Source organism: Mercenaria mercenaria, chromosome 15, assembly GCF_021730395.1.
Source record: "Mercenaria mercenaria strain notata chromosome 15, MADL_Memer_1, whole genome shotgun sequence".
In the NCBI taxonomy this organism is placed as follows: domain Eukaryota; kingdom Metazoa; phylum Mollusca; class Bivalvia; order Venerida; family Veneridae; genus Mercenaria; species Mercenaria mercenaria.
In genome coordinates, this window is record NC_069375.1 from 64,160,044 (window position 1) to 64,173,298 (window position 13,255).

The window sequence follows — 13,255 nt, forward strand, 5'->3', positions numbered from 1 at the left end:
ATTGCCACACCCACTTTATTTTCAATAGAAAAACGTATTTAGATCTACGTTAAAGCCACTAACCCACACAATGTGAATTGTAATTTTTTAAATAATTTATCACCGAAAGGCAAAATACCGCCACTGTTTCATATATTTACATAAAACATAATGGTTGACCAGTTTATAGTTTCCGGAATTACGGGAATATTAGAATTTTTTCAGTTTTTCTCATGTACTTTTATAAACCGTTACAACGGTTTATTTTATAAACATTGATAAATATAGAACGAGACGCGACAGTATCTTTAGAAGCTGTCATCTCGTGGGTAGCAAATCAAAATAGCGCATGTAGTTTGATGGGTCAATTTATATACTCGTCTGCAGATTAGGGATGTCAGCATGATTTACTTTGCCTTATTTAGTTAAGAACCAACCGAATAACACTACCTAAATAACAGACCGTACTATTATTAAAAGTACATGTAAAACATCCGTCGCCACAACACCGAACTATAGGTAGCGCACAGAATTATGGCGTTTAGAAATGAAAACAAAACACTAACATAAAATTAAGTCAAAAGACAAAGTTTACGATTTAATTAGTGATTCCTCGTTGTTCGAGAGGTTACGGTATTTCTATTATACCTTTTCGTCGGGAGTTTGATCCCCACTTTTTCAGTTTGCATTACAAACCTTGTGTAAGTTTGATTTTCTCTAGTTTCTATTTCATTGTTTTGTTTCTTATTTTCGTAAAAAATTGGAAGTATCTATAAATAAACCAATCCTTAAGTTATGGCCAGGCAATGTTTGTATTAATGTGAAGTGTAAGATTTTTATAAAACTAACCCGTAAAGGTTTGAAAATATCAAAGTAAAATATTTAAAAAAAAAATCATTAGATCATATTAAAGGTGGAGTGTATTTAGACATAATTACGTGTCAGTTGTGACATACAAGTTTTGTGAACTAACGACAAACAAGTATAATACGAATGCCATAAACGCACCAGGCCAACGGAAAATCACTGACTGCATTGCTAAATTAAATGTACTAATTGTACTGACTTCCTTTTATGTTTTTCATTTCAAAACGTCACAAAACGTCACAACAGTGTGCGAAACCTTTACGTGTGCGCTCTTTTGAAAATAACGTGATGTTTGCTGACGGGAATTCCGTTTTTTTTTTCTTTCTTTTTTGTAAACCGGGAAACCCTTATCAGAAATTGTAAACGAATGTTTTTATTTTAAATGTATTAGGAAAACGATTTTCAACAGAATTTGATTAAAAATACATTATAAGAACAACGATTATGCAGCATATACTATTAGATGAATAAAGCAAACGTTTGATTTTTTAAAAATCTGACACCACGATGTGTGGGTAAATCGCTTTAATATTTTCAAAATATTTTGCAGCTTTAGTGACACACAAAATTGTTTCAAACTGGTTAGAAAGAAAGTTGGCGTCACTGTGAATCTAAGAGATTTATTAAGAAAGAACTAGTAAATTTTGATATTATTTGTTCTTTCTGTTTTAATTTATATTTTCTAGATAATATAAAGTGTTATCTTAAAAACTTTCAATTCAATTATAGCTAATTATTATATGTATCAGTCAAGAAAAATCTCAACACCAAACCTGGCCTACTTTAATAGATATACGAAATTTCCTACCGCTACCACATTGTAAATCATACCTCAATTTCAAGCACACACCAGCAAAATGAATGATTAAAAAAATCGCAAAAAGTAGAATCTGTGTGGTCAAATGGTACATTATTAGCCATATTTGAAATATTTAGCATTAATTTTTGGCAAAACTTTTGTTTGAAAGGAATGTTCGAAGAAACATATTTTTTTTTTCAAAATGGCGGAAATCCTGACATCAGCTAAACTTGCGGAGCTTATCATTACTTTTTTGAAAACTGGCTCAGAGTATTTGCAGGGTTTTTAATGTCTATGTAAATAAACAGAAAGGATCACACCTATGTGTCAAATGTGAAAATATATACAATTGTGCAGAAGCTTGATCTTTTAGCACCTTAAATATAATAATAAATCAAATTAGCTTTTCAACTTTTAAGCGATATGTTCATAACGTGAGTTACTGATCTGGAATGAATGTAAAAACATTGCACTTGTTTCAAAGCGCTAAGTTTTAAACATTTCTGTTTCAGACACCCTTTACCATTATCTATAAACAAAATAGATAAACTCTGTAACGAACTGTGTGAATCAAACTTGGGGATTAATTTATGGTCGAATAAAAGTACCTCCAAAACACAGAGATATCCATTTTTTTCGGCTTCTTTGGGTGAGTTAGAGGGAAAAATTGAAACAAGCTCATCATCCAATGGTTCCAGGTCTGTATTTGGGTAATTCATGGTGACTGTTTCATTATAAAAGTCAAATACACACTCCACCAAAACACCCGCTATAGAAATAAAGAGAACTGGCGTGTGAGTTAAGGTTTAGGAGTATATCACCAAAACACAGAAATATTTTATAAACGAATAAAATCGTTACCAATATTTTACTTAACCATTACATGTTCTGCCGTACTGTCCCGTACTGAAAATATTCTGAAAAAGTTGTCCCCCTTTGAAAATGAATGCCATTTGTAAAGAAATAAAATTAAACAATTGCTGAAAACTGTGTCCCACTTTATTATGTAAAATTTCAACACTCGCATGCGATTGCAAATGAATCAAAACTAACATGTGTAACAGTTCTTTGAAAATGGTGAGTTTTTGAAGGCGTTTGACTGCCCGGAAGTGGGTCCCATTTAGGAAGTCTTTTTTTCGGAATTCAATGTTTATTTTAGTATACTGACACTTGTTGTGTTGTTTTTGTAATGATAGCGTGTATATTACTTATATTACTCTACAAAACAAGTGTCAGTATACTGATATAAGCATTGAATTCCGAAAAAAAGAACTGTTTAAACAGGCCCCACTTCCAGACAGTCAAGCGCTTTTAAAAACTCACCATTTTCAAGGAACTGTTACACATGTTTGTTTTGATGCATTTGTAATAGCGTGCGAGTGTTGAAATTTCACATAAATAGGTGGAACACAGTTTTCAGCGATTGTTTATTTTTATTTCTTTACAAATGGCATTCATTTTCAAAGGGGGACAACTTTTTCAGAATATTTTCAGTACGGGACAGTACGGCAGAACATGTAATGGTCAGGTAAAATATTGGTAACGATGTTATTCGTTTATAAAATATTTCTGTGTTTTGGTGATATACTCCTAAACCTTAAGTAGCAGCCGAACTAATCTTACGAAATAGATCAGAATTTTTCAGCTTCGATTATCATTACACTTATAGGCATAACAGTATATTTAATGAACTGCAATGACCTTATTAAAGATATAACTGGTGATCTGGGTCTAAATTTACAATCATTGACTTATATAAGTATGAAAATGAAATTTATTTAGTAGTTGCAGGAACATAGCACAAACTAAATTCAAGTTAAAGACATGAAGTAGGAAGTAGGAAGTTATGTACGAAATGATAGTGGTTATAAAATATTGCATAATAAAATAAGACATAGTAAAATATTAATATTAAAAATACTGTTAAAATTTGCGTGCGCTACATCTCCTCTTTATTGCCTGTAAGCAAACTTAGATTCTTTGCAATAGTTAAAGCAGCTTCATTTTATTCACTCGGTTGTTTCAAAACTATTTGTTTGAAATTATAATATAACAATGTATGGATATGCCGACATTTTCTGTATAATCGTCCAGTTAATGCGATAGACAAAAATAAAACGATGAATACTTTTTTTTTAAAATGCATAATAAAGTGACTTATGAAAAGGTTAAAAGAAAATTTATCACTTTGAACTGTAATATGTTTTTGTTAATATTCCATTACGGTCGGTAGTGTGCACGTTATGCTTATACTATCCAATTAATGTTAAACTACAACAGACTATACTATAACAAATGTGATTTCTTGAATTAAAAAACGTTTACCATAAACATTATATACAGATCACTGTAAGGCAAAGTTATCACTGCTTAACCAGCATAGCATCATTATTACGCAGTCATATAAAACAATAATAATTAATACAATACAAACAAACTAGTGTTTCTCATCTAATGATGCATTTTCTACACATTCATACAAAAAAGAAATAATTGTTCATTTATAATCATTGTATCATAATGGAAAAACTGATCATTGATTCGGTGATCATTATAAAGCAAGTTTTCAATTGTGTAAACATGACGTGACATACTCGCCTTTTCATTTGAGCCATAAGACAATATTTCTACACCCTTGGCTACTTTATTATCTCCCATGCCAGTGGTATAACGTTTTTTTCTTTTTTTTTTTTGGCTTTGTTTTTTATCTAGATATTTCCCTTTAGAATGTAACGGTATAGCAACTGACTTCCCCAATGATTCTCTATTTAAGGCATGAACAAATATCGCTGATTTTGCATCATCCTTCTTTCGGGCGATGAATAAACCCGTATACCTGCCAAACATTTTTTGACATGTTAATGTTTCGATAACATTGTAACAGTTACACATGTCTCATTTCAATTCCAGGAAATTTCAGAAAATAAAATGTAGGATGAGTTTCACTTTGGTTCGGACATAATTTTGTATTATTTACCAATTAGAAAGAAGCCTGATTCTCTGATGCCCCCCAGAAGTACGTCGTCACACGTACGATAGTTCATTTTCTCACAGGACTCCTCGTCTTCGCCTAATGTGCAGTCAGCATACATGTCGCAGGTTAGCTCGAGAGGAATACAACGTTTGTCTCGGCAAGTGAAGGCTATTGATGAGTTGCACGTTTCTAATGTAGATAATATAATAATACTTTTAAGATAAGTTTTCGTGACTGATATTCTTCATAAGAAGAGTCAGCATATTATGTAGGTAACACAACTCTTTAAAAAACGTACAAACTAAAGAAAAAGATTGCTGGGCAATAATACAGCAATAAAGCTTCATTTATTCATTTAGTACCGACTAAATGTTTAACATGCACTTATAATACTGTTAAGGCTTCCAGTGTACATGTACGTCGCTGATAAATGTTTTAAGAAATTGTAATTTAAAAGATTGTAAAATATCTTTCAAGTGCTATGTTATGAAGAGCCCGCCCTCTAAGTAAGGAAGAGCATAGTCCAATGGATTGCCTCGTCATTGGTTTTATCGCCGGCCGTGGCAAATGTCCCGACAATGTAGAACAATGTATTATATCCAAAACAATATGTTGTCTACCTTTGATTCATATAAAAAGAAATGGATGATAGCACTGATTTACTGATAATAGGAAGACCAAGACGGAAACACATACTTTAGTTGTATTCTAACATTGAGTGTTATGTCCGATCCTTGAAGGTATGGAGCTCACACTCTTAATCATGTCAAAATGATTGGTATACGATTATTTAGGCAAGGTGACCAAATGAAAATGTTAAAACAAAGCAATAAGAAACATGTGCAAGACTGCACCATTTTGGACATTTACTGGCTAAATCTAGTAACACCAAATCTTTAAAATGGAAACATTTCTTGACTCCCCATATTTATTTAGAAAGTGAAAACGGGGGTACTAACCACAGTTATTTTCATCGCTACTATCTAAACAATGTTGTATAGCATCGCATACTTGATAATGCGGTATACACTGTGAATTTGCGCATTCAAATTCCTGATCAGGTGAACAACTTGTAAAATCTGTTAAAAATAAAATAATTATATTGAAATAGTAACCAATCCAAAATCCGAAAATGGCTGTCGAGAACATGACATCATTGTAGGTAACATTATTTATTTTAAAACTTTCTGGAAACAAATTTCAGTTTGTTAAACCCACTATTTAAAATTGCTTGTAAAGTCTTATTTCAAATCATGATTCTATCAGAAATGTTTAATCAACTTCAATGTCATAAAACTTATTCCTTGTGAATTGAAATTAGTAATTGCAAAGCATCGTGTATCTTATGTATTGATAAACAGTCGAGAGTGACATTGAATCAGAAAGTGAGTGAGTTAGGTGGATTTTACGATGATTCGACAGAAAGAGGTCATATATCACCGAAAAGAAATTGTATTGAAAATGTTAACTGTAAAGCATCTCTACAAATAAGGTAAACTTGTATATACAAGTAAATGTTAAAATAACAATGGCAAATAATAATAATGTAAGATATGTGAATAAAAATAATATATTGTTCAGATTTTGTGATAAATGCCTTAAAGGACAGACATTTACGATTGAAACGTGTTCAAACGACTTTTGAACGTCGTAGTATATACTGCGCTGTGGAGCGAATGCAACACAGTCAATACAAACATGTTAAATAGAAAGCGGTGTTTGACAGGGTCAAATTCAGGCTGATCTTCTCTGTTCAGAAGATAAGAATGAGTCAGACGTATAAGACAGCGAGAAAGTGCAACTCCCTCCCTGCAACCAGAACTGTTCCCTTGCCGTTTACGTAATACAGGTTTTATATCATTAAGTGAATTGAACGAAGCATTGTTCCATGGTCATTTAGGTGAAATGTATTTATCTATGTTACGTTTAAAATCAGCAGATGGTAATCTTAAATTTGATTGTAATTTATGAAACGGGTTTTCCTTTGCCACAGTATGGGCATCCTTGTTTCCATTAATACCAACGTGACTTGGAATCCAAATAAATATTATAGACAGTTTGAAAGATACTTCATGAACCTTGCGACGAATATTTTGCGTAAAAGGATTTTCCATGGTTCGGTTACGAACTGACTATAAAACAGAAAGTTTGTTGCGTTATTTTGATCGAGAAAGGTGGCCTACAAAAAAGCAGTACAGCAAACCTTTTAAAATTTGAGTAGATTTCATTATATTTTGATTTGAATATTTCAGGGTTAGTTTAAAAGCTTTTTTAAAAGGCAGTTTATAAATAAAAAAACTGTTGGAGAAGTGAGGGTCCATGATGGTGTATTGAATTTTAATGTCATCGAATTCAAGATCAGTTTTATTCATAGAGGATGCTATGCGAAATCCAAACGTTTGGATTTTTTGTAATTGGGTTTAAAAATGTTTTTCATGAAATTTAAAACTATATATATTTGCTCTGTCCTTGAACTGAAAATAAAACGTATGAAACTGGAAGAATTTTGTTTGCAGAGCCACTTTCATTTGTTTCCGGGCAGGTGAGGTTTGTATATAAGGCAGAGGGTTCAAGTTTAAAAAACAAACACAGTGTCAAACGAAATTGAAGTTTTCCAAATCACATTTAAACAGTTACTAAACCCTGCGATGCTTACTGCAAACAAATATGTGAATACAATACATATAATTGTTTCAGCTTTACAATGCGTTAAAATGGGATAACATTTATATTTTAGTTCATCTTTCGCACTCATTTATTCAATTTTAAATGACTATAGGTGACCAAGTAATCAAAAACACACAACCGTTATATCTAAACGGCTAATTGTCTCTATTCCAAATGTATAATGCCTGAAACTCATTGCGTTTTCCTTTTAACAAACACTAGATCGCTACACATTAAGATTTGACAAAAAGTCACAAAACAGCAACGAATCAAAAGTATTCTAAAATCGCCTTGAGTCAATTGCTCCTTCAATAGGGATATTAGATCATTATTTACTTTGAACTTCTACAGTTTAAACCCGTTATGGTCTAGAAAGTTACTAAGAGGCAAAATTCGTCGCGAACAATTTGAAACAAGATGTAAGTATTTTCTTAATTATGATAAATGCGTTTTACCAAATGTCAGTTTTACATGCCCGTTGGGAAAAAAATGTATTATCTGATGATGTGTCCGTATATCCGTCCCGGCGTCCGACTTTATGTTAAGAAACGTTGTTATTCAGCATGTGAGGTTGGAATGTGTTTGAACTTTAACTGGCAGTAAAACCAGAGTAGTGGTCCTTGATTGTGTTATAAATATGTATTGAGAGCCCAACTATTTGCATCGAAGGTATCTCAAAATATACTTGATCCTAACATTTAAACTGTATGGCTATAATATTCAGCATATTAAATTATGTGAATAGGGTTTTTTTTTTTTTTTTTTTTTTGGAAGTCACTGATAATCGAGTTATGGCTCTAATCTTTGTCAAAAGTATAACTGTTCAACATCACGGGTGGTAAATGCGCAATCCAATTCCGGCTGGGAATACGCTTAAAATGGGTTGCGCAACGTCCGGTGCTGGTGTTGCGCGTAAAAAAAGACAAAATTGAGGTACATGTATGTGAAGTTATGATTTTGCTTAATATGAGACAAAAATAAATTTCCTCGAAAAAAGCAAAATGCTATTGGACACAAATATGATAATACATCATATATGTAAAATATCTGGTTTGTAATTTATGATTCGGCTCTATTATCACAAAAACTCAGGCGACACGAAGCGTGAAAAAAGTATGAAATGAACAAAAATATAAGTTTCTGACCTCATATGCCTAATCTGAGGACATCTAATGCTTTTATGATAACTCAACTGTTATAAAGTAACTAAATTCAAAATTATTTGCTTCAAATCCTGCTTACGGGGACATAATTGACAAAAATTCATCGGGAATGGGGTTGCGCACCGGGAATGGAGTTGCTCTATACATCATGATGCATATAATGTATAGGCGCAACTCCATTCCCGGGGCGCAAACCCATTCCCGATTATCTTTTGCCAATCTTTTCCCCAAAAGCAACATTTCATTCAAATGTATGTAATATTCATGACTGTTTTACACGTGTTTGATCATTAGAAGTGTCACATTCCCAGAAAGAAGGCACAAGAGTTAGAAAACTTGCTTTTTTCATAATTCAATGCTTTTTTGACAGTTCGAGCCAGTAGAGTTTTCGTGATAACAGTGCTGATTCTTAAATTAATAAGTTGGTTTTTCACACGCATGATTTTTATTCATTTTTGTGTCGAATAGCACTTTTCTTTTTTCGGAAACACTCGTAAATATGTCATTATTTACAAAACAAAAACCCACCTACCTCGATTTTGTATATACTGATGCGCAACACCAGCACCGGAAGTCGCGCAACCCATTTTTAGCGTATTCCCAGTGGGAATTTGACTGCGCGTTTACCAGCCGTTAACATGTGAGGATAGAATGAGATTTCACTAGTTAGACCAAATTAGTATTATTGCCATTGACTTGATACAAATAATACATATACACTCAACAATGTTCCTAATCGGTTTACTATTTTGTTAATAATGCATATATTTACAAGAAATTTCACATTTTTGAATATGTATTGCAGCTTATAATTGATTTATTTTTGGCCGACTCACGGCAAACGTATCTGCGTAAGGTGTTTTGACCAATATAGCTTATTTTGCACGTGCAGGACTTGTACACAAACATGCAAGTGTTAATAACACTCTTAGCATCACTGACGAAAGTCCTACTAGAAAAAATACATATCATCGTGATATTGACAGAAGAGCAACGCGCCAGTTTGTCGAAATTTTACAACAAAATTCAAAATCGATCGCTTCGATATATTGTAGTTAAATTTCGCCAAAAGAGTGCGGATGGTAGATAACCATCGAATGAAGTTTCTTGAAATCGAAAATAAGGTAAACAATGGAAATAATCATTTAAGTTACAGCTACAAACCAATTATATCATATTTTTTCAAATTGCAAAAAATAATAGAAAACGTGTCGGAAATGTGTCCCGGCTAGCAACATTCCGACAGCTCGATCACGTTGCTCTTGTGTCAGTTTCACTATGATATTTGTTTTACTTGTAGGACATTCATCAGTAATGTCAAAAGTGTAAACGAACACGAGCATGCACTGCACTTGCGAAATATGCAGTAATAGTCAAAACATCTAATGCAGTTACTTTGACAGTGAGATGCTAAAAATAAATTAATAATTAGCTGCAGTAACTGCAAATGTCAATATGTGAAATTTCGTGTGAATACATGCATTATTAACAAAAAAAAAATAATACAATAAAAACTGACTGATTAGGAATGTTGTTGTGTGTAGGGCTTAAAATTGTGTGTGATGTTTATCTTAAAACGTATTTGATTTAAAGGGGACTGTCAATTAGCATGTATGGTTGTTATGGCCGTAGACTAGTCAAAATATGCATTCAAGACCAAACGAAAAGGAAGAAATTGTTGCATGTATCTTAAAAAGTGCGTGACCTTAAGTCTGGAACCTTTATAGTAATGTTGCTAATCTTGGTTATTGGGCTCGAAATACAGTTTCATTGGATCTAGCGCCCAAAATTTCCGGATCGACCTCAACTTAAGGTTGAAAGTTTATTTAATTTTTCACTTTCATCGTCAATTAATTACTTATATCCATGCACTTACAGAAAATTGGGAAATCATTGCCAAAACAACGTGTAACTAAGTTTATCAAAAATATATATAAATTCTACAGCACACTTTTATTTATTTGTTCGAATTCATACTTAAAAAGAAAGCAACTGCGTGGATAATAATGTACTAGCCAAATAATAATACTTTATTTTCTGAAGAAATGTGCCCAAAGCTATAAGGTTTATATAGATATTGTCATGAAAGGCATTTTGGTTTCCCCTAAAACATTTCCGATTCCCTTCAATTATATAAGATGAAGTAGTTTGTCAAATGTAAATTTGAATTTAGTTTAAATCAAAGAAAATGTTTGTTTGCTTTTATGTGTCAAAAATTGTCAATTAATCTTTACTGTCTGTAACACTGATTATTCATAATTTACATGCAAACCCGTTATTACTTTCCTGTAAAATAAGCCTGACATATGAATCAGAAACTACTTGACATAAACATGTTAAATACGACCATAGATATTTGTATGTGTTTTTATGCAAGTTTCTCCTGGTGATTATTTAATAAGAAGGTAATTTAAAAGCATTTTCAGTCAGTAATCTAATCTTGAAAATTGTTACGCTGATAATGGTGTTTTGAATATTTACCGCGTATCACAAATATGTTTGTACACATATGGTAGGCCTAGAAGCGGAGAATAAGTTCAAAGCGGCCAGGAGAATTGTTAGAGGGATCGGCATTGACCCTCCCTTTCATGATTTCATCAAGAAAAGTGGTGTTCTATGAAATGGAAGTAGATAAATGAAACATAATTTAGATGAGTGTTTGGACGACTTTTACTAATGTACTGAGAACGATCTAATACAATTTATATTAACAATGGCTGGGCAAACCTTTCCTTTTGTGGTGTTTGTTTATCATAGTTTGTGGTTATCTAAACTGGTTTAAGGACAATGTGGTAGATTTAGCTGGTCGGCTCCAACCCCATCCAACACCACCCTCTACCACTCAATTACCTTCCCATCTTCCGAAACTTTTGAGATCGCTCCGAACCAATTCTTACAAAATTAACCAAAAATGTAAACTTCAAAGCAATAGTAAATAGCATACAGTAAGTAACATGTGTTTTATTTACGTAACTGAAAATTAATATCGTGATAAAAAACCCTGCAAAATCGTTTATCGCATCGACTACCTACCGATTAATTTGATTCCATTCTTAATCAATAAACTTCAATTACAAGTCTATTCATGGATTACATAATCGTTTATGAATAAAAATGTCAGTCAAAGCTTTATAGCTTTTATAGCTGTTGCTCTAATAAAAACTTTAAAAACAAATGTAAAAATTTATGTCAATGCCTACTGAAAAGTTGTTTTTACATTAATTAGGGCTGTAAGCATTATACTCAGTGAATATGCGCCAAGTTTTAAAAGCCTTCTCCTTCTACTGAACATCATCAACGTCAGGTTGCAGTTTTTAGTATTTTTATTATTTTTTTGCTCCAATTGCTTTTTTGCATCAAATCTTACAATTTTGTTTCTTTATTTTAATGAGAGGGATTTTATTTTGGGTCTCTCTGCTGATAGGCAGGTATTATAATTGCATTTAATGATGTATTTCGATATTTGGAGATATTCTTTACTGGGGTAATCAAATGTTTACATAATTAGGGGGGGGGTTGTTTTTCCATGGAGCGCAATTAAAATATAACTCTCGTTTAACTTCTCTCTATAGTAACCTTTAATGACAATATAATACATACTTAACTTTATGATCAGAGAATGATTTTAATGTTAGAATTTGAAAGCTCCTTATTGGATAGAAATGTTCCCTAGGCAATATCTTATGGGACATATATTTCTCAATTATTTCGATTTACCAGATAATGTAGTCGTGTTGAAGACTGAGTCAATTAATTAGATTCTTCAGTCAATCTACCCTTTTAATACCTTACGTAAAATCTTTGCTAAATTTTCATATCGTATTTCAAAACGCCAATCGTTTTGTGACACACCGCATGTTTAGTGTTAAACATTTTACAGTTGTTCGCTACGTTTTTGTCTTTCATTTTGTCTGAAAAAAAAACAGAGGATTCTTTAATAAGTAGTACTAAAACCATCGGGACTGAGTTGTTTTCGTAGATGTCATCTTGCATGTTTTGTCGGCCCCTTAAGGGTGTTTACCTTCAGTTGATTATCTGTCTTCTGCATTTAGTACATGCGTTTTTTTGTTCTTATGGTTCGCTTCTGATATAAATTCACAAGAACAAAGAACATCTTATTGTTTAACATAACATGCCTTCACTTGCTATTGCGTTCGAAGAATTAGCTTTCGCGGGGATATTTTAACTTTGTAGTTTGCCATTATAACTTTGTGGAGATAAAGTGAGGTTAGGTGCACAATTTAAGCTGTAACCCTGTGCTTGTCCGTTTTGTCCTTGTGCTCTGAAAGGCATATATCATGTAAGTACTAAACAGAAAGAAATCATTGACATAATTTTCAGTCTTACCGCAAAATTCATCCGAATTATCCTCACAATCCTGCTTAAAATCGCAAACCCTGCTTGAATGAATGCACTCTCCGTTTGTACACTGAAAATATCTATCGCCACACACAGTAGTTTCTGAAATCAAAACAAAGTATAAAAAATAATACGCGATAATTATATCACATTGACTTTGTATTTATGTAACTAGGGAAACACTTCCTAAATTGTTCCTTGATAGACATGACCTCTACTCTAATAACGTGCCGAATTCTTTATTTAAATAACAGATTAAGGCTTTAAAAAACGTCACTGATGTATGTAGTTATGTATGTCTAAAAAAGGTAACCTACCGTCACAATTTGTTTCATCGGCACTATTTGAACATTCCGTTACACCATTACACACTGAAAATATGTGTATCCACTCGTCTTTAGAGCACCGGTATAACACAGAAGCCATATCAATGATATCTGTCTTTAC

At 32.6% G+C, this 13,255-nt stretch overlaps 1 long non-coding RNA gene across 1 annotated transcript; it reads right to left on the bottom strand.

Annotated features, from left to right (window-relative positions):
• Positions 1 to 4,644: 4,644 nt before the first annotated feature.
• On the bottom strand, positions 4,645 to 12,911 carry LOC123556681 (uncharacterized). Its single transcript, XR_006687511.2, has 3 exons — positions 12,797 to 12,911; positions 5,579 to 5,698; positions 4,645 to 4,808 (listed from the first exon to the last, which is right to left on the bottom strand). It is a non-coding gene; the product is annotated as an uncharacterized LOC123556681 (long non-coding RNA).
• Between the last annotated feature and the right edge of the window lie 344 nt (positions 12,912 to 13,255).